Source organism: Cricetulus griseus, assembly GCF_003668045.3.
Source record: "Cricetulus griseus strain 17A/GY chromosome 1 unlocalized genomic scaffold, alternate assembly CriGri-PICRH-1.0 chr1_0, whole genome shotgun sequence".
Classification (NCBI taxonomy): Eukaryota; Metazoa; Chordata; class Mammalia; order Rodentia; family Cricetidae; genus Cricetulus; species Cricetulus griseus.
This window is the reverse complement of record NW_023276806.1, coordinates 218,612,788-218,634,939: the sequence shown is the minus strand read 5'-3', so window position 1 is coordinate 218,634,939 and position 22,152 is coordinate 218,612,788. Positions and strand designations below refer to the sequence as shown.

The 22,152-nt window shown below is 41.4% G+C and overlaps 1 long non-coding RNA gene across 1 annotated transcript; it reads left to right on the top strand.

Annotated features, from left to right (window-relative positions):
* Positions 1-16,171: 16,171 nt before the first annotated feature.
* On the top strand, positions 16,172-16,821 carry LOC107979434. Its single transcript, XR_003479919.1, has 2 exons — positions 16,172-16,315; positions 16,658-16,821. It is a non-coding gene; the product is annotated as an uncharacterized LOC107979434 (long non-coding RNA).
* The last annotated feature ends 5,331 nt before the right edge of the window (positions 16,822-22,152 follow it).

Sequence of the window (22,152 nt, the reverse complement as noted above, 5' to 3'; positions counted from 1 at the left end):
GTAAGGGAGAGGAGGATGTGAGGGAGGAGGAAGATCTAGTCAGGGGAAGAGTAGAGGAGAGCAAGAAAAGAGATACCACAATAGAGGGAGCCATTATAGGTTTAAAGAGAATTCTGGCACTAGGGAAATGTCCAGAGATCTACAAGGCTGACCCCAACTAACAATCTAAGCAATAGTGGAGAGGCTACTTTAAATACTCTTCTCTGATAATGAGATTGATGAGTACCTTGTATGCCATCCTAGAGCCTTCATCCAGTAGCTGATGGAAGCAGAAGCAGACACCCACAGCTAAACACTGAGCTGAACTCAGGAATCCAGTTGCAGAGAGGGAGGGGTGATGAGCAAAGGGGTCAAGACCAGGCTGGAGAAACTCACAGAAATAGCTGACCTGAACAAGGGGGAGCTTATGGACCCCAGACTGATAGCTGAGAAACCAGCATAGGACTGTTCCAGATCCCTTGAAAAAGGAGGTCAGTTTGGAGGTCTGGACAATCTATGGGGCCACTGGTAGTGGATCAGTATTTACCCCTAGTATACGAATGGACTTTGGTAGCCCTCTCCACATAGAGGGATACTCTCTCAGCCTAGACACATGGGGGAGGATGTAGGCTCTGCTCCAGATGATATGACAGACTTTGAAGACCCCCCAAGGAAGGCGTCACCCTCTCTGGGGAGCAGAAAGGGGTTGGGATAGGGGGTTGGTGGGTGGGGTGGCAGGGGAGGAGGGGAGAGAGAGGAAACTGAGATTGGCATGTAAAAGAAACTTGTTTGTAATTTAAATAAAAAAAGGAAAAAAAGTAAATAGTCTAACTCATAGTACATAATGAAATCACTAATTCTGCATTTGATCTAAGATTTTCTGGATGTGAAAATACCAAGCAAATTAAAATCCAGGAGAAATTCAGAGTCACATTGATCTTGTTCTTGGATTATGGGCCTCTTAAGAACAAGGATGTCATCTTTCAATTCTATGTAGTCAATATGAAACTATCTGAAACATTCAATTTAAACAAACAAAAGCCAACAATAATAAACATGGGTAGATGGTTCAATGGACCATGAAGCTAAAAAGAAATATGTGTGTATCTTAAGAGGACACATAAAAATCCAAATTCAAAATTATGTCTGGCAAAATGGATCATGATCTCTTAGCTAGTTTGCCGTTCAAGGGCACTCATCACTAAATATTTCCTAAAAATAACCAAGATTCTCTGCTGTAAACAAAAGTTAAAGAACATCATGACAATATAAACTAAACACAAAATATTAAACTATTGCTCACCACAGGTAAACTAATTTTTTTCTTATAAATTCAGGAAATCCATACTGTCTTAATTAATATCATAACAGTCAGATACTGATGACATAACTACCTAGGAGTATTGTATACACAATGAGCAAAACTTTTTACACACTTCTTTTAATCATTTCTTTTATTTGGGGGATTAGGATATCATTACTCTTTCTTCCTTCCAACCCCCCTTCCCTCTTTCAAATTCATGGACTCTTTTTTTATTAATTATTTTTACATAAATATATGGAAATTAACTTATAAAGATGTATGAGGGGACTGTATTATGTAATATGTTTATTGAAGAACAATACTATGTTAATATTTGTTACTGAAAATGGAATTTATAAAAATAAAGAATTTTGGAACTAAAAAAAAATTAAAATGAGTATCTTTTAAAACCCCCAAAGGAAGAAAATCTGTAATGTACAAGTATTCGGAGGTGGTACCTTTGGGGGTGATTGGCTCATGAGGACCTCTGACCTCATCAGTGGACCAATTTATTGACAGATGACTGCATTTTTGTCTCTTCAAAGATGTTTCTTTATTTTATTTGTATGCGTGTTTTGCCTGAATATATGTATCTACACCGCATATGTGCAAGGCCCGTGGAGGCCAGAAGAGGACATTGGAACTCTTGGAACTGTAGTTATGAGCCTTATGGGCAAGTGCTGTTAGCTGATGAGCTGTCTCTTGGGCCCCAAAGGATTCATTTCCTAATGGGCTGCTGGAGGTAGTGCAAGCTTTAAGATGGCATTCCCTTTTGGGGAAGCAGGTCGTCACAGATGTGCTCTGCGGGGACACAGCTGCTTGTCTCTGGTGCCTCCCCTTTCCCTCCCTTCCTCGCTTTCTGGGCTCATAGACTGAGTTACTGTCCTCTCCCACTCACTATACATCATCACCGTCTGACTTACCAGAGACTTTGAAATACTGAAGCTAACCTACAGAGGACACAATAAAGTCCCTGAAACTATGAGACAAACTGATCTTGCTACTTGTAAGTTTATTTTGTCACTAAGATAGAAATCTGACCAACACAGAAGATAAAGAGGAATCTAACAGGGTTTGCACTTCCTTTTCATTTTTTTTTTCACTTACTAGCTCTTCAGAAGTATATGCCGTATATCTTAAAGGGCCAATGACAACATTCTACTCTTTTTTTTTTTTTTTTTTTTTAAGATAGGGCCATCCTGATTGGCTTGGAACTTGCCATGCAGTCCTAGCTGGCCTTGAATGGAAGACCCTCCTGCCTCAGCCACTGTGGTGATTTGAATGAGAATGCCCCTGTAGGGTCATATATGGAAGTCTAGTCCCTTCCTGATGGACCATTTAGGGAAGGATTAGGAAATGTGGCCTTGTTGGAGTAGATGTGGCTTTGCTGAAGGATGTGTGACACTGAGGGTGGTCTTTGAGGTTTCAAAAGTCCTCTCCAAGGCCAGTCTCTCTCTCTCTCTCTCTCTCTCTCTCTCTCTCTCTCTCTCTCTCTTCTCTCTCTCTCTCTCTGCGCTCCAGCATCATGCCTGTCTGCTTCTCAGCATGATGATCATGGACTAACCCTCCACAACCGTAAGAAAGTCTCCAATTAAATGCTGTCCTTTATGAGAGTTGCCTTGGTCATGATGTCTCTTCACAGCAATAGAACAGTCACTAAGGCAGCCACCGAAGTGGTAGGCTTATAGGCATAAGTTCCCTTGCCTGGCATTCTCTTTCTTCATCTGTAGCATTTAAACACACTCACTTTGTGATTCTTTGCATTATAAATGATAATAATATTCATTATAAATAATCTCCATATCAGGGTGATGAACTGCAAAGACAAAACTCAACTGGTGATCGGGAGAGTGAGCCACAAATCTGTTTAGAACAGCATACAGAGGGATAAAGAGATCAAAAATAAAGGACAGAGTTTCGCCATGTAACAGTGCTGACTGTCCTGGAACTCACTCTGTAGACCAGGCTCACAGGCTCACCTGTCTCTGATTCCCCAGTGCTGGGATTAAAAGTGCATGCTGCCACTGCCCAGTTAGATGAAAGTTTTTAAGTTACAGAATCTTTTTAATAATATGTGGTTCCCCTTGGTGGCTCTGAAGGAATGAGATAGAGGAATGAAGGCAATCTTCATGTCAACAACAGCAAGAGAACCTGAAAAGCTAAATGACCTCTTTTTTTTTTCATTCATTTATTTAGCTCATAAATAAAGTCATGCACAATTATGATACAGAATACAGTATGTTCACAATGGCATGGCTAAATTAAACCAATTAACATGTTATATCACACATATTCATCATTTTTTGTTTTGAGAACACTTAAAGTATACTATCTCACAACTTTTAAAATACAGCAAATTGTTACCAACCATATTTATCATGCTCTCAGTAGACCTCAAGACTTCACAGAGTCCATGCCTCTTGTCCAACTGCAGTTTTATATCCTAAAACCAATCATTTCCCCATTGTTAAAAACCCACATTGAAGCATAATAGCCACAATTCTGCTCTCTGTTCCCATAAGTTCATCATTTCTAGGTTACACATAAAATTGAAATTGTGTGACATTTGTCTTCCAGTGTGTCACTTTTTTTTGGCAAGCATATAACTTTACTACTTACTAAAGATGAAATCAAATTTGCATGCACAGGTGAGCACTCACTGAAACACCTTGGATTCATCACATATTTGAGTTTCAATTAGCATATATATATATATATATATATATAGAGAGAGAGAGAGAGAGAGAGAGAGAGAGTGAGAGAGAGTGTGTGTGTGAGAGAGAGAGAGAGAGAGAGAGAGCACAATAATGGCAATATGTTATGCATCAATAGCAGCAACACCTTTTCCAGGTTCTGCAGTCATTTGAACAAAATTGTAGAGACATCTAGCACTCTCCACTTAAAAAACAAAATACAACAACAACAACAAAAAACAAAAACAAAAAAACAAGCAAACAACAACAACAAAAAAGTAAAAAACAAAATCCCGGAAAACAGCACACTTCTGTTACTCTTGTGGTACTTGGAACCATTTTTTTTTTTTTAAATTAGCTTCTCAGTCATCATTTGGGAGGAAACCATTCTGAGCAACATCATTAAAAACAGCTCTGATAAAGCATGGTCACTACTATGTATCATAAAGCAGGTCCACATATGAGTGAGTACATATCATGTTAGTCTTTTTGTGATTGGGTTACCTCGCTCAGAATGGTTTCTTCGAGTTCCATCCATTTTCCTGCAAATTTCAAGATTCCATTGTTTTTTTCTGCTGAGTAGTACTCCATTGTGTAAATGTACCACATTTTCTCTATCCATTCTTCGGTTGAGGGGCATCTAGGCTGCTTCCAGTTTCTGACTATTACAAATAATGCTGCTATGAACATGGTTGAACATATGTCCTTGTTATATGAATGTGCTTCTTTGGGGTATATGCCTATGAGTGGAATTGCTGGATTTTGTGGTAGACTCATTCCCATTTTCTTGAGGTCTCCATACTGATTTCTACAGTGGCTGTACAAGTTGGCACTCACATCAGCAGTGGAGGAGTGTTCCTCTTTCTCCACATCCTTTCCAGCATAAACTGTCATTGGTATTTTTGATTTTAGCCATTCTGACAGGAGTAAGATGGTATTTCAGAATTGTTTTGATTTGCATTTCCCTGATGGTTAAGGATGTTGAACACTTTCTCATGTGTCTTTCAGCCATTTTAGATTCCTCTATTGAGAATTGTCTATTTAGTTCTGTACCCCAGTTTTTAATTGGGTTGTTTGGTGTTTGGGGGGACTAGCTTCTTGAGTTCTTTGTATATTTTGGAGATCAGTCCTCTGTCAGATGTGGGGTTGGTGAATATCTTTCCCCAGTCTATGGGCTGCCGTTTTGTCTTGCTGACTATCTCCTTTGCCTTACAAGCTTCTCAGTTTCAGGAGGTCCCATTTATCAATTGTTGACCTCAGTGTCTGTGCTACTGGTGTAATGTTCAGGAAGCGGTCTCCTGTACCGATTAATTCAAGGGTATTTCCCACTTTGTCTTCTAATAGATTCAGTGTAGCTGGATTTATGTTGAGATCTTTGATCCATTTTGACTTAAGTTTTTTGCAAGGCGATAGGCTTGGGTCTAACTGCAGTCTTCTAAATGTCTTCAACCAGTTATGCCAGCACCATTTGTTGAAGATGTTCTCTTTGTTCCATCGTATAAATTTGGATTGTTTGTCAAAAATCAGGTGTTCATAGGTGTGTGGGTTAATATCAGGGTTTTCAACTCTATTCCATTGGTCTACCAGTCTATTTTTGTGCCAATACCAAGCTGTTTTCAGGACTATAGCTCTGTAATAGCTATAGGGATGGTGATGCCTCCAGAAGTTCCTTTATTGTATAGGATGTTTTGGCTATTCTGGGTCTTTTGTTTCTCCATATAAAGTTGCTAAATGACCTCTTAAGCCTGATGACATATTCCAAACAAGATAGAAGAGCCCACAAACCACACAAAATTACAACATTTTGGGTCAGCAATGTCACATCTAGCTAGATAAAGAAAATAAGTTGGGGAGAGTACTTCTAGGACCAAATAAAGAGTCTCAGTTTCCTTATTTGCAACATTGGATGAGAGAAGACAGGTAAAATCTTCATTGTTCAAGGCAAAAAGCTATTGAGTTTACAACTGAGATCTAGTAAGAGTTGGAGAGTTCCAACCAGCTGTGGGCATGATTCACTGTTCCTTCTACTTGACTTGTTGCCAGTAGCATGTGTTTGATGGAAGTGAACAATCTTTCCCCACATATTTGGGAATGAGGCAAGATGAACTCTGCCACTGGTACCAAGGTCTTACATTATGCTCCCTTATGTAGCCTAGCAACAAACTAAGTCAGGAAGAGCTATGGTATCTGTCTGTAGTTGATACCAGAGCTAGAAATAGAACTTGCCCAAATGGCTGACATTCAAAATACACATGTTCTCATGCCAGCAAGCCCATACCCCTGACTGGAAACTGTCATTGCTAAATTCCTGATGATCCAGATTCCTTGTAAATGACTAAAGGGCATAGTGTAAGCTGTCTGTCCTGGCATACTACTGTAGCTGAATCCTGCTTGACTTTGTCTAAGTGTGACCCTCGAGGGAGACCAGAGACGTCAGGGAGCACTTCCGGTGAACATTCTCCAGTACATCAGTTGTGTCCCAGGATGATGGTGCTGCTGTTGGTCCTTCAGTCTCAAAAAAAGTAGACCCTTGTCTGTACTAATTGTAGTAGTCTCATTGCCCTGGACAGTAGTTGTTTTACAAAGGGCTACATGTTTCATCCTGTCCAGTTAGAAAGGAGTCTATTGGTTGGCTTAAATGAAAGGTTTCTTTTCCTTGAAAGGAAGAGGTACCAGGTGGTGGTGGTGTACATCTTTAATCCCAGCATTCAGGAGGCAGAGGCAGGTGGATCTCTGGGAGTCTAAGGCTAGCCTGATCTACAGAGCAAGTTCTAGGACAGACAGAACTGTTTCACAGAAGAACCTTGTCTTTAAAAATAAAAAAGATAAAACAAAAAACCAAACGAAAAAAAAGAAAGGAAGGAAGAGGCAAAGAAGTCCTCTTGCTTTGGATATTGTCATGTCCATCCATGATTCCTGGACTGTCCTATCTATTGTCTAGAGGATGGTTAGTCCACAGTTGAACAGATAGGTAAAAGACATCAGAATAGGTGAGGGGTGGGCTCTTTCCTTTATGGGACCAGGAGTCACCATGTCTCAAGCCTTCTTGGCAAGGGAGATAATTGAGTATATTTGCTTCTTAATTTTATTGTAAATTAAAAATTATTTTATATGTACCTATGCTTTGTTTGCATGTGTATCTGTGTACCACATACATGCCTGGTGCCCAAAGAGGTCAGAAGAAGGTGTTGGGTCCCCTGGAACTGGAATTATGAATAGTTATGAACCACCCTGTAGATGCTGGGAATGAACCTAGATCTTCTACAAGCCAATAAGTGCTCTTAACCACTGGTCTATCTTTCCAGCCCTATTATTTGATTTTTTTCAAAAAATATTATTTATTAGTGTATATATATACATATATATAAATAATTTTATATGATTTTATATAATTTTGGGTCTGGAGAGGTGGCTCAGTGTTTACAAGTACCCATATCATAGAGTCAGAACTGCATGAAAATCCAGCTGCAGAATATCTGAAGCCCTCTTCAGGCCTTTGCAGGCACCCACAAGCATGTGAAGAAACATACACATAAACACATAAGATAAAAAGAAAACAATTAAAACTATGGAATAAGTACTCAACAATTTTTTAGAAAGTATCTTGTCATAAATAAGAGGACTTATGCTGGGAATGTAATGATTTCCTTGAGTAATTTTATATGTTGCTATGATTTGGTTATGAAGTGTACTATATAAAGGCTCATGTGTTGGGGACTTGACCCAGCCAGTTCCACTATTTTTGATGTCATGGAAAGTAAGAGATAGATTCTAGTTGGAGGAAGTATGTCACTGGTATCTTGCCTCTGTTCCCATTTTTCTGCTTGCTCTCTGTCCATCATGAGGCTGAAGAAACTACTCTACCATACACTCCTTCTACCATGATGTTCTGCCCAAACACAAAGGTCCACGAAACCATGGACCAAGTCCTTTGAAACTGTAAGCCAAAGCTAGTCTTTCATCCCTCAAGTTGTTTCTTTGTTTGTCCTGAGCAATGAGTAAATATCTAGCACGTGGCTTCCTTGACTAGGCCACAGGATAGCCATATAATCTGGTTAGACATCTGGGGATGTCTGTGAGCAGCATTGTAAAACACAGATTGAGTAAAACACATTGCTTTCCCCACTGCGGCTGGGCATCATCCTTGATTTCATCTCCTATGAACGAAAGGAGAGTTCTCTCTCCTCCTGAGTGCTAGAGTGGGGAAGTCTGTCTTTTCCTAATAGGAACAAGAGTTTTGTTTGCTTTTTTTTTTTTTTTTAGTTTTTAGCTTGTAGTTCAGTGTATTGTTGGCCAGACCCATCGCTTTTTGGTCCAACATGAAGCATAGTGTCATGGTAGGTAGAGAACCTGTGACAGAGCAAAGCTGTTTACCTCACGACAGCTGTGGAACAGAATGAGAGAGAAAGGCAGGAAAGGGTCTGGAACAAGTCATTCCTTTCTACGAGAACTTTCAAAAAATGGACTTCCTAGTAATCCTCACTTCCTAGTTTTTACCTCTTCACCAGAATACCACCAATTATCTCTACTGATGGATCAAGCTATTGATGAAAGGAGAGCCTTTGCAGTTCAGTTCTTCCCTTGAAGCCCCACTTCTGAACACCATGGTACTGGGAACGAAGCCCTCAACTGTAACACAGTAATATAAACCCAGAGACAGATATTGGGGTTAAAGTTGGAGATCTGAAAAGCCAAGCAACCAAGCCATCACAGAGCTCTTACCTCTACCAAGGCTGGGGAGAGCCTATCCTCAATGTGGCTGGAGACTAATTGTCAGTGGCTGGAAACTGAATGCCAGAATGAATCCAGCCTGAGACTCTGAGCTGTCTTATATACTTCTCTGGTGCTGGGATTAAAGCCATGCCGTCCCACGTGTTGGCATCAAAGAGTTAAGAGTTCTGTTTCTCTTTTCGACTGATTCACTATCATGTAGCCCTGGGTGGCCTTGAACTCACAGAGATCCATCTGCCTATGTCTCCTGAGTCCTGGGATTAAAGGTGTGTGCCACCATTGCCCAGCTTCTATAGCTAACTAGTGTGAGTGGCTTTGCATTTTGAACTTCAGTGGCTTTATTAGATCATAAATAATATATCATATCATCAGACTCAACACATGAGTCTTTTGGTCTTTGGTGGTGGTAGGGTATGACAGACAGCACTTTATACCTAAACCATAATACGCATATACAAGGAGGTCAGCTTTTATGACTTTGTACTTGACCTGGGACCTATCTCATTGATTCTCCTGGTTCTAAGAGTTTCCAGTTAAGGCCAGAGCACTACCACCTGCTCTTATGGATGTCTGTCTCTTAACTGGCAGGTCACGAGACTTCTTAGCTTCCATAACTGTGAGAATCAATTTCTTACTCAAGAAACAGCCTAATACAATAGAGGAGGCAGCAGTCAAGTTAGGTCTTAAAGTAGCATGGAATTTTAGAGTAAAAGAGCAGATGAAGAAACAGGGAAACACAAATGGAAAGCTGTGTCCATGGTGCATAGTGAATAGACAGTGATTGTTTTCCTAAGAAATGTTAAGTTCCCCAAGTGCTCTTTGGCCTCTGGTATTCTTTGGAAATGAAATGGAAAACTATTGTTGTACATATGTGCCCAAATGTAGGGCATATGTGTCTCCCAGCTTGGCAAGTCTCTCTATATCCAGAAAAAAAAATAAGGATGTTGGAAAAGGTCAAAGGAAGGGCACCTTAAACCATCGAAGGGCAGAGATACTTCTGGGGATATGATAATAGACTAGAAAATGAAGGGTTTTCCCATTGTACTGACAAAGAGAAGAGCAGGAAGGCATTTTGAGAGACTCACTAACTCTCAAAAGAGCAAGGAAAAGGTAAATATGAATTAGTTCACCAAAGACATTTTTACTGTAGTGGAGTTACTGAAAATCTTACTGTCTTAAGGTTAAAAACAGTGGCAAAAATAAACAAAAGCCTATGTTATTTTCCCATCTTACTGAGTAGCAGTTTCACATTACCACCAATGACAATTGGTTAGTAGGCCCACAGATGTCTTTGTGCGCCAGTGAACTCATTGATGCTATGCCACTTTCCTAACCTTTTATCCGGTAAGAATAGGAGCTGAATGCTATAGAGTTGTGAAGAGGACTTGCTCTTTTATTTATCTAATTTCACTTTAATCTACTCTTAGTTTTTGCTATGTTGGTGACTGAACCCAGGGTCTTGTACTTTCTAGAGAAAACATTATTTTTGAGCAGTCCTAGCCTGGAATCTGGTCATTTTAACTTTTTTTTTAAAAGATAGGTTCTCATATAGCCCAGGCTGTCCTTGAACTCACTGTGTGAACTCCTGATCCCTCTGCCTGATCCTCCTGATTTTGGGGATTACAGGTGTGTACCCCTTTGCTAAAGTTTATTCAGTGTTAAGGATTGAACCAGGGCTTCTTGTAAGCTATGAAACACTCTGCCACCAGTTACGTCTCCAGCCCCTAGAAGACATTTCTGAATTGTGGTGAGATGGGTCACTTTCAAGAAGTTATTGGGAGGAGGTGATGCTGTCCTCGTGGAAACTCAGTTGCAGGCAATTGTGGGACACTCAGAAGGCAAGAGCATGGTTCAGACAAACTTAAAGAGAACAGCATTGGCCTGGGACCAGGTTGAAAGTGGACTGGACACACAGGCAGGAAGGAATTCCTTAACTTTTTTTTTTTTTTTCCAGCATGGGAGTTATGCCAAGACATGCAGCTTGGTCTAGAGGCTGCAATTAAGGGTAAACTTTAAAGGGGAAAATGAAATAGAAGAGAGTTTGACCTTCTTTTGAAGTTATAATGATATAATTTGCATGTTCAGCTCTTCAGCTTCCACCACACCACAGTAAAATTATGTCCTTTCCAACATGTAGAAAGTAGATGGCACGCTACAAGAGGAAAGCAGAAGACGGGCTCACAGGATCACAGTGTAGACGGGGACACAAAGGCCACCTGAAAGTCTGAACCGTTCACTGAAGGAGCCTCCCTTCCTGATTTGTTTGTGGGCCTTTTTCTCTGTAGACTCCGTGCTAGAAACGGGACATGCCAAGATGTTTGAGAACTCTCTGAGATTTGGTTCTCCATTTCTCAAACGACTACACCAGGGGCTGGAGAGATAGCTTAGTGGTTCAGGGTCCTTATTGCTCTTGGAGAGGAATCTGAGTTCAATTCATCGAATCCACATTAGGTGGATTCTAAAGTTGCCTCTAACTCCAGCTACAGGTAATCCAATGCTCTCTTCTGGCCTCCAAGGGCACCTGTACTCACATGCACTCATACTCACACACACAGATACACAAGGTTAAAAACATTAAAGACTGTCATATTTCTACCATGAGTATTTTTTTTTTTAACGAGAGTTGATTTTTGATCATCGGTTGATTGAGGCTACTATTGACATTTCCTGGGCAAGTGTCAGCATAACAACGTTATAGAAATTTGGGCATAAACTTTGGAACGAAAAATTGATCTGTGCCAGATGTGAGTCTCACATGCCCAACGAGGCAGTTACAAATTTGGAGAAGCGATACATAATTATTCAAACCACCGACCTGTCTCTGTTTTACATGCCCATGTGTTTACCGCCCAGTTTAGTGTGCTCTAAATTCCTTAGGTGTAAGGTTTTGCAGGTTACCTTTGCTCAGAACTGTTGCTGGTTTGAGACATGGTCTCTTTCTGTAGCTCAAGCTGCATTCAAACCCACAGGCTTGTGCTACCATGCCCATCAGAGCTTTTAAGAAGTTGTTTTCTGGAAGCCCTACCCCTTCGAGAGGTGGGAGCCACCACGGTGAACAAATATGCGGAGATACGGGAAAGATAGAACAATGGAGCAGGATGCGCACTGTGGAGAGAGGCGGAACTGGACACACGATGGTGATGACAGGCGGCTGAGGTGAGCAGTGGAACGTGTCGTTGCCCAGTAGAGACAGTGGTGCAGGATGCGGTAGCCTGGAGCTTAAGCACACGCAGACTCAGCCCCCGAACACGCTGCCCGATGCATGAACTCGACCTCCTCGAAGGACCGCTGTGGTCTGTGATGCCACCAGAGGCCATGCTGGTGTATATGGTCCGTGCTGCTTGCTGTACTGGGCCATGATGAAGCCCACACATGGGTGTTCACAGTCTGTGCCAGTGACAGAAGCCATGATGATGTGTGTGGTCTGGGCTGCCTCTGAGGGTCTTGTCTGGATCTGTGGTATTACTACAGCCAGGGTCTGTGTTCATGGTGTGTGCTGTTGCCAGAAACATGAGGAAGCTCTAGCTGACTATAAAGAGCAAGGAAACTACTTTTGCAGTGATATCGATGACTGCAGACACACAGCTGGGAAAGAGGGACATGGACACCCCCTACCCTGCCAAAGTAACAGCTGAAACAGGAAGCCATTAAAGAGAACTCTTAAAAAGTGTGATAAGGATGCTGAAGTGTAGCTCCCCACGATTGATGGTGGGGGTACAGGAGGGGAAGGACTCAGTCCTATGTAAGGGGCAGACCATGGAGAGTTTGACCATGCTCTAGTGAGTATATAGATAACACAAATTGGACTTGGTTTTTTATTTATTTTTCTATTATTTTTATTTGGGGGGGTCGCAAGGGTGGGGGAAAAGACATGGGAGGACCGAGAAATGATTGCGATCAGAGTGCATGATGTGAAATTCCCAAAGAATCAATACAAACAATATTTTTTAAAAAGTTGTTCATTATTTTGGAAGTTATACAGTTACAACACTGCTCAAAAGCCTTTGTTGTCTACAGTGGCACAGTCGCCTTGGTTTGTGTTCCAGCTGATGAACTGAAATGCAATTGTGTTTAAATACAGACCTGGTTATTTCACTACATCTTCTAATGTACTTATTCCCAAGCATTTACATATTGGAACACACACTATTTTATACCAACCATTCTGTTTGTATTTCTAATTTATATTATTCTTGAGGTGTGGGCATGGGATGTATATGTATATACATGTTTCTGTGTATACATTGGTGTGAGTGTGTATGGAAGCTGGAGTTTGATATTAGGTATTTCCTTCTGTCACTTTCCATTTTGTTTTTGAGACGTGGTCTCTCACAAAGCCTGGATCTCATTGATTCAGCAAGACAGGTTGGCCAGGAAGCACTAGGGACCTTCTTATTTCCACCTGCCCAACGCGGAATGATAGGTGGGTTGTGCCATGGATGGCTTCTTACATGGAGCCTGGGGATCCAAACTCCTCAGGCTTGTTTACCAAGAACTTCACCAACTCAGTTTCTCCTCACACCCTCTAGTTTATAATACCCTCCAAAAATTATTTAAATTATAATTATTGTTATCATCATCATCATCATCATCATCATCATCATTATTCTGTTTGTGGTGTGTATGTTTGTGTGTGTGTATGCACACGCATATGAGGGTGCACGCACATGCCTTGGAACACATATGGAAGTTAGAAGACAACTTGTGGGGTTCAAGTCCCTCTTTCTACCATGCAGGCCCTCGAGATCTAACTCAGGTCATCAGGCTGAGGCGTTAGTGCCTTAGTCCTCCAAACTATTTTGCGAGCTCTCATTTATATTTTTCTTAAGAAATGACATTAGCTTAAGAAAGTCAATGGAGTATATATATTCTATTGACTATAAATATTAGTTTAGGATTTAACAAAACGTTTGTTGTAGAATGGCTTGGGACCTGACGGGCTAGTGAAGCATTGCTCAAAAGCTGCCAGAGAAGGCAGGGGTCAGCAATGTGGGCGGTGGCAGACGCCCATCGCCACACCATTGTTGCCCTCCCTGACTTGAGCGAAGGAAAAGTACAACCACTATTTAGGCCAAGGAGAGCCAAAGAGGGATGTGGGATCTTCTGGGGTTGACCGCAATGCCCTGATGCAAGAGTTTTTGTCTTTGGTTTTTGAAACAGAAGCTTTGGAATTCATAATACCAGATGATCTGAAAGAAAATTCAAAACAAAACCCAGAACCTCCCGGGCTTCTCAGTCAACAGGGAAGGAATTTCATGTGCCGAGGAGGAGGCAGAGTGAGCCGATGTCAGGCGGGGTCAGACAATGTCTTCTTTCCTCTGCAGACTTAACAAAGTAGATACAAAGCTGCACATATGGAGAGCATGGGCCAACATTTGTTTCTTTGCATGGAAAGGCTTGATTTTTTTTTTTTTAAATCTTGAAATTTTCCTGCCTGCAACAACGCCTACAACCTAACATCCTGCCTAAATGAACTTGGAGAACATCTCATTTCATGAAATAGACCAGACACAGAGGGGCAAAATACTGTATGAGTCAAAAGGGCAAAGGTCAAGGGAAAGGAAATGGAAGACAGGCTGCCAGGGCTTGGCAGAAGAAGAGATGCCGTTGATTGCTTTATTAGATTAATGAAAAGTTTAGGGTGTAATAGTGGTGATGGCTACACAGCGTTATGAGTGTACTTAATACCACTGAATTATACACTTCAAATGACTGCTGGAGACTATATTATGTATATCTTATCAGAACAAGTTAAATTAAAGACTAAATCTTTCCTCAAAAAAAGAACTTAACTTCCTAAAACAAATCTGTTCCTTCATCAAGCAGACTTTAAATCTTTCTTATTGCATTCCTCTTCAGACTCTTTGATTTGTGCCATAAACACCATTTTCCTGTGTGTTTGAACAATAAAGTCCTGTGAAGGAAACTTCTCCAACTTCTCCATCAACTGACTCCCATATCTTCAAATGCTCTTTTCAAAGAGAAGCAAAAAGGATGATTTTCTGACGTACTCGGAAGTCTATCAGTCCCCAATCATGTTTATTTACTTTTTATTTCACGTGCATTCATGTTTCACCTGCATGCATGTCTGTGTGAAGGTGTTGGGTCCCCTGAAACTGAAGCTGCAGACAGTTATGAGCTGTTATGTGGGTACTGGGAATTGAAACTGAATCCTTGGGAGGAGCAGTCAGTGCTCTTAACCACTGAGCCATCTCTCCATCCTCTCCAGTCACATTTAAATGATGAGGATGGTTTGAGTTTCACTTTCCTGACTCAGCTAATCTTCGGAAGCAGGTTGGTTTCTTTGGGCATCTGGCGGTGCTCATGGACCCATGCACAGGACCATCTTTAGACCTTCTAAAAATTTTTTTTAAACTGAATGCACTATTAAAAGAATTTGTCACTTTACAGATAAATTTTGCTTACAGACACTTTTCTTACAAGTGGATTTAATGACATACACAGTGGATCAAGAAGGTATAAATTGGTATGGGGTAGCTGGATCAGTGGGTAAGAGCACTTAGACTTGTTCCACAGGATCCAGGGTTTGGTTCTCAGCACATACCTGGTGGCTCACAACTGTCTATAGCCTCAGTTCCAGGGGATCTGACCCCTCTTCTGACCTCGGAGGGCTCCTGCACACTCATGGCACACGTACACATACTTATCACACCCAGAGTTATGGGCCATTTCCCCTGTCATCTCCTCACCAAGCCTGACTCTGAGGCACCATTTCGCTAGCCCTACCTATACTTAAAGTCAGGGCTGTGGAGAGTTCCTTCCTTCCTTCCTTCCTTCCTTCCTTCCTCCCTCCCTCCCTCCCTCCCTCCCTCCCTCCCTCCCTCCCTCCCTCCCTCCCTCCCTCCCTCCCTCCCTCCCTCCCCTCCCTCCCCCTTTCTCTCCCTCCCTTCCTTCCGTTTTTTCTTTTTTCTTTTAAGTGTATGGGCATTTTGCCTGCATGCATGTCTGTGTACATGTGTAGTTCCTGCAGAGGCCAGAAGAGGGCATCATATTTCCCCCCCTAGAACAGGGGTTACAGATGGTTGCAAGCTGTCATGTGGGTGCTGGGGGTGGAACTTGGGTTCTCTAGAAGAGCAGCAGGGTCTCTTAACTCCTGGTCCATTTCTCCAGCCCCTCGTGCAATATTCTTATCTCTCTCTCTCTCTCTCTCTCTCTCTCTCTCTCTCTCTCTCTCTCTCATAAAATTCCTGTCCTTAAAGTTTAGTTACTGGGTCAAAGAAACATGGAGTTTCATTGGGTAAGCAAACAGATCTGTGCCAGGTGTCACCAGAACTTCTACTATGTCATTTCGATGCCAGGACAGGGGCCAGCAGCAGCTCCCTCCATCTCCTTATCACTCAGGTAGAGCAACAGAAACTTCAAAAAACACAAGTTGTATGTACATGTTTCTTTTTTAATTTTACGGACAAGGCTAATCACAGTCTTTGTGCTTTATCAGAAAAGTTAATGAAGTTTCCGTCTTCAGAATTTGGAGAGAATAGTAAACAAATTATGCTGTCACTCCTCCTGGAGTGCCCCGAGGGCTGTCACACCAAGCAAACACTTGATGGCATGTACAGGCAGAAGGAGCTGGAGAAAGAATGACATGGTGAGTTTGGAAGCATGTGTGACTGGAACGACAAGTAGAATCAAGATGCTCTAAGGGTTGCAATTTTAAGAACTGTAGGAAAACTGATGTGTGGCCACCCAGGTGTCAGTGAGGTTGTGGTGCTGAAGTCTCAACGGGATGGATTCAGCTCTCAGAGTCTTTCGTGAGTCCAGATGGAGACGGGCATTTGGGGAGGTCGACTTTCAGCACTGCCTTGCGAAGCTGGGTGAAGATTTGAGATGACTCTGATGAGAGCAGATTGGACTGAGAAGTCTTAACAAAGTCAGGGTAGAAAGGAATGGTTCTGTAGTGATACTCTGTTTTCTTCTCGACTCTTTGCAGCTGCTACACATGCCTGCTCACAGAACCTGGGACCACTGTCACTTGGATCATGACCAACTACCAAGATGGGAAGAAGGTTAGAACCAGCTGGCTGGAAGCCAAGTTGGAAGTTGACTTTAAGATGGCGACAGGCTGTTGGAAATAAACAAATCAGCTCATTTGGATAGAGGAGTCTTGTGATCCAACATGACAGGTATAAAATACTGAGAGAAGGAATTCCGTAGCTCTGAGAACAACTAGGACAGTTAACCCAACAGCCTAAATGCCGCTGTCTCCCCTGTTGTGGTCACTGGCAGGGGAGGGTTCTTCAGCTTTCCCCTTGTCTTTGGTAAAGCTGTCCTGGACTCAGGCTGGCGTCTTGTTGGACAGTCCCCTCTGACTCCATCTCGAGAGGCATGTGGGGCATAGTTAGCAGAACTATGTGGTCAGGGAGGATTCAAAAGAGCTGGGGGGGAGGTAGCCACGTCAAGGCCTGGCTTGTGCAGGGGACCTTCCCTCACCAGGAACCACTTGAGGCCTGACCCTGGTACAAGGCCACATGGAAAAGCTGGCCAAACATCCCACCATCAGCGGAGTACAGGAAGCGGTCTGCAATGTGGCCACACCGCCCATGTGTTACAAAATATGATACCAAGGGGGAGAAGCTGCTTTCTTCCTCTTCCAAATTTCTAGCCTTTTCTTAACAAATGAATTTTTAAAAAAAATTTTTTCCAAGTATGAAGAATGATCTAGAGTAACTTGCCTGTTGGCTGATGAAATAAATGACTGATGAAGGTTGGGAGAAGAAATGGCTAGGTTGACATTTCTTTCCCTCAGCATTGAGGGAACACAGAGACAGACAGCTTGTTTCATACTGGTCAAGAGCATGTGGCTTGCTGGTCAGGGGACAGGCCAGGGAGTCAGAAAGTCTGGGTTGTATTCCCAGCTTTGGCACTGACTCATGGGGTGATCTTGACCAGTGGCTGCCCCCTCAATGCCTGTATCCAGAAAGCAGGGATTTAATGACAACCCCCAGAAAGGAATGCTTGAGCAGTTTCTAGGCATATGAGGCTTGATACTTTGAGGTCTCAGGCAAGCAAAGATGATAAGAAGTCCAGGATGAATTTTCTTATATAGGGAAGGGTGGTTGAGAGCTTTTAGAAATGACTAGGGAAGCGAGCAGGATAAAACCCCAGGATTGTTAGAACCAACCTTTGATACATGGCTTAAAAACTCTCACATCTCTGAAGCCACCTTGTCACCTTCCAAAATTTCATACTCTTGGATCCTCTGAGTTTACTTGAAAACAATTTGAAATTAAATTCCATGACAATGACTCATCTCCTGCCAGCCACTAAATATTAAGGCGGAAACCTCTTGTGACATTTAACACCATGGCTTCTCTAAGGTCTTGTATTAGATATTTTACAGGCTTATAATTTGATACGTTGTCTCTTGTAAAAACCTAGAGCCAAAATGCAGATGCTTTTCATCTGGAAAAGAAATAGTTGAATTTGAGGCAAGAACATTTGTCTTTTGCCAGGTCTGACCTTCTGTTTTCCCTACAGGCATTAGATAGAGAGAGAGAGAGGGGGGGAGAGAGAGAGAGGATGATGGCATAAAAATGATAACTAGCCTGGTGAGATGGCTCATCAGGCTCCCAGCACCAAGCCTGACAATTTGAATTTATTTCAGGACTCATGAGGTAGAAGGAGAAAACTGGCTTCCTCAAAATTGTCCTCTGACCTCTACATGATGCCACCACAGCTTGTCCCCTTCCCATATGCATCACTCAAACACATCCCCACACCAATAAAATGCAACAATAAAAAAATTAACAGCCACAGCTAACTAACTGAACAAAAGTCAGGAATGGGATTCTGATCCTGACATGTCCACTCTCGTGAGTTAGAACTTCCAGCTGTGCCAATCAGGTTTTGTATCTGAGGGGCTATCTCACCTTTTTTTCTGTCGCCCATGTATCTGGCTGTCATCTGTCTATATCATCTATCTACAAATCCTTCCAGTCATTTTCATGTGGATGAAGCAGAGAGACAGAACTGGGACATATTTCCAGCCAAGCTGTGTGGGTTAGTGACACTGCTGGGTTGGGGATGCTATTTTTGGTTTTGGTCTAGTCATTAAAAAAAAGAAGGCCTTCAAAGTTTGGATGAAAGCCACTCTGTAGAGTTCCCTTTGATGCGCCCTTGCTTTGTGCCCATAAACCCTCTATAGATACCCAGTCAGTCAAACACTCCGTTCCTTAGTTTTCCTTCTTACTTAAGATTTACTGTATTTTGTCATGTATTTTTTTCATGTAAGTAGTTTCATTTGAAGAAAACAAAACCCTGCTAAAAATAGTTTCTACATTTAAGAGTTACTTTTTCTTGAGAAGAAAATAGCTTTTTAAAACTCTGAAAAAATACATGCTTACTAGAAAACATTATGTAGCATGCAAAGTATAAGGAAGCTTCATCTATGATCCCAGCTACCAAGGGGAGTTATATATTCATAATTACTTTTAATGTTTTGACATGTTTCTATGGAAGTTTCTTTTATCTGTACATTTTCTTAGACATCACATCAAACATTATTTTTTTGAAAGGGGCACATTCATTTAAAAATGGGTTATATATATGTATACACACACAATACACACACACACACACACACACACACACACACACACACACACACATCCTGAAACATATATCTCATGAACACACAAACCTTGCTATGTAAAGATATAGATTTTATAATTTTCAGTTGTTAAACTTTATTCCAAATTCAGAAAGCAATAGTCATTTTGTTGTAAGTTTTCTGGGTCCTGACTTTTATAAATAGCAATATAGTGAATTTTTGTATGTGAAAATATTCCATAAAGTTAGTCTAGCTGTACACACACTCACATTTTTAATATTGGTCTAATCTATATTAGGCAAAACGAAGGCACTGAGATGTTTTGGTTTCTTCTAAAACAAAGTAGTACACCTCTAGTGCTTGGTCATGACCTTTGTTGATGAGGCATTAGACTGAATGACCTGAAAGGAATAATAACCAACCAACGAAAAATAAAGACAGCCATGTGATTGGCTCCCTAGATGGATAAAGTCCGTTGACTATTTCATTAATTTGTTAATTTTATTTATTAGTTCATTTAATTACATTTTTCAATATTTATTTATTTATTTATTTATTTATTTATTTATTGGAGACAGGATCTTGTTATGTAACCTAGTCTAGCTTGGAATTCACTCTATAGCCAGGCTGGTCTTGAAGTCTCAATCCTCCTGCCTCAGTTTTTTGGCAAAATATAAACCTGTTATTCATATCACTGAGGATTATTCTTTTCCTTCTTCCATTTTAAGTTTTCAGAACATTCACATAACACTTATTTTTAAATAATGATAAGACACAGAAAAAAGTAGAACAAAATTGATATAGAAGTAAAATGGCTAACCCGGAAGCAATTATAGCACAGCCTAATTTTAATTTGCCATGGGCCCAAGAAAGATCTGCCCCTGAAGGGTGAAATTAAGTTGTTCAAGACCGTTCCTTTGATTTTACTCAACCAGTTAAGGAAGAAGTCCTATTATTTTTGTAGATAGAATGGATTGATCTGTTGCACTGCACAGTGCTGGCCTGTCACTCACTGTGACAGCACAGAGAGGGGCCCTTTGATCTCCAGAAAGTTGCAGCAGCAGACAGGAATCACTGCATGAGAGGGCTCCCATCCCAGGCTTTGGGAAAGACGGTGTAGTCCATAAGGAAAACTAACCCTGGGACAGGCAGGAGCAGAACCTATACTGAGTCATTCTTCCACATAATAAAAAGAATGGAGACCCAAGATAAAGGCTTCTCATTTCTAAAAAGTATTCTGTCACTTCCTCGAGATTCCACATCCCTTCAGAAACTAGGAACATAAACCGAGAGAATCTGTGCGATTCTTTTAATCAAGGAAGTCTGCAAAGCATTAACTAATAGCCACCCAGAAACACTCAGATCACCCATCATTCTCTATGGAAGAAATAGAGGCGACAAGAGGTAGAGCCCACGAAGCTGCCTTGTGACTATAATGTGTTGTACCGCTGTGGCCTATTACCATGTTTAATGAAGAGCTGAAGAGACCATGGCTCATTGGAGACAACTGTTTATGAGAGAAACATGATTATAAATAGAATTAGATGGGCTGCTCTAGCACAGCACTATTATATGGACTATTCTGATAATCGTTGCTTCCTGTCTCCACTCCTTCTCTTTCCACCCTCTCCCCACACCAGGACACACTTTTTCACAAAGCTTAAATTACTGCTGGAAGTCTCATGTTGCCGGGAAAAGAACATTCTCTCATTGAGCTACCTTCTCAGCTCCTGGTAATTTTTTTCCTGATTAATGTATTTCAACTTCCAAGATGTGGCTAAGAAAGAGTACACAAACTCAATATACCAAGAGTGGAAAAAAATTGACTCAAATTTATGAGTTTCCACCTGCATTTTCCCAAGTACTGAGGTTAGAGATGTGCACCTCCATGCCCAGTCTGTTTGGCAGATTTTTTGTGTTTTAAAATTAATACACAGGTATTAGATACTCATTACAACATTTTCCAACAAAGTGTGTTTTAGTATATTGTCTCTCCCATGCTGCCTTGCCAGTGCTCCATCTGTTTCCTCTTCCTCAAGTCTTTGACAATCATTTATTTAGGTTGGTTGGACATGGAGAGAATGAAGGGCTCCAGAAACTTCTGCCGAACTTTGAACCCGAGGCTGTACTTGGGCATTGCTTCATTTGAGTGTCAGGACACACTGAGCTGTCCTCTGCCACCTTCTATATAATCCTTTAATCCAAAGTACATGTGGAGCAGAATTTTATTTCCCTCCATTTCCCTACCATACATAGAGAGGCATCTTCTTTTTTTAAAATGATTTATTTTCTCTTCCTCGATGGTAAGTGTTGTCTACTCAGTTTTAAAGAGCAGACTATACATTTTATACATTCACTCATTCATCAGTAATGGAAAGTTTTAGATGTGTATGCCCGTGTTTATAACATGCATGCATACACATGTGTGTGAGTGTGAGTGCCTATGGGCAATATTTAGCGCTGGTTCCCACCTTCCACCATGTTTGTTGCTTGCTGCTCGCTTCACGTGCCCGGCTAGGTGACCTGTGAACTTCTAGGGATTGTCCTGTCTCTGCCTCCCATCTCATCACAGGGGCACCAGAATTATCAATATGCAGTGCCACGCTCCATTTTCCACGGATCCTGGGCATTCACATTCACGGCTTCAGGCTTTTGTGCAAGCACTTTACCCACTGAGCCCAGCAATGGAAATGTAAAAAGTGTATATTAATATAAATTAATTATGCCTAATGAAATTCAAGCTTTCTTTGTTCTCTAGCCAGCTGGTCAGACCCGACCATTTATTTTATTTTTTATTTTTAAATTTTTGTTTTATTAGTTCAAATTAGGAACAAGCTTGCTTCACATGTCAATCCCTTCTCCCTCTCTCTCCCCTC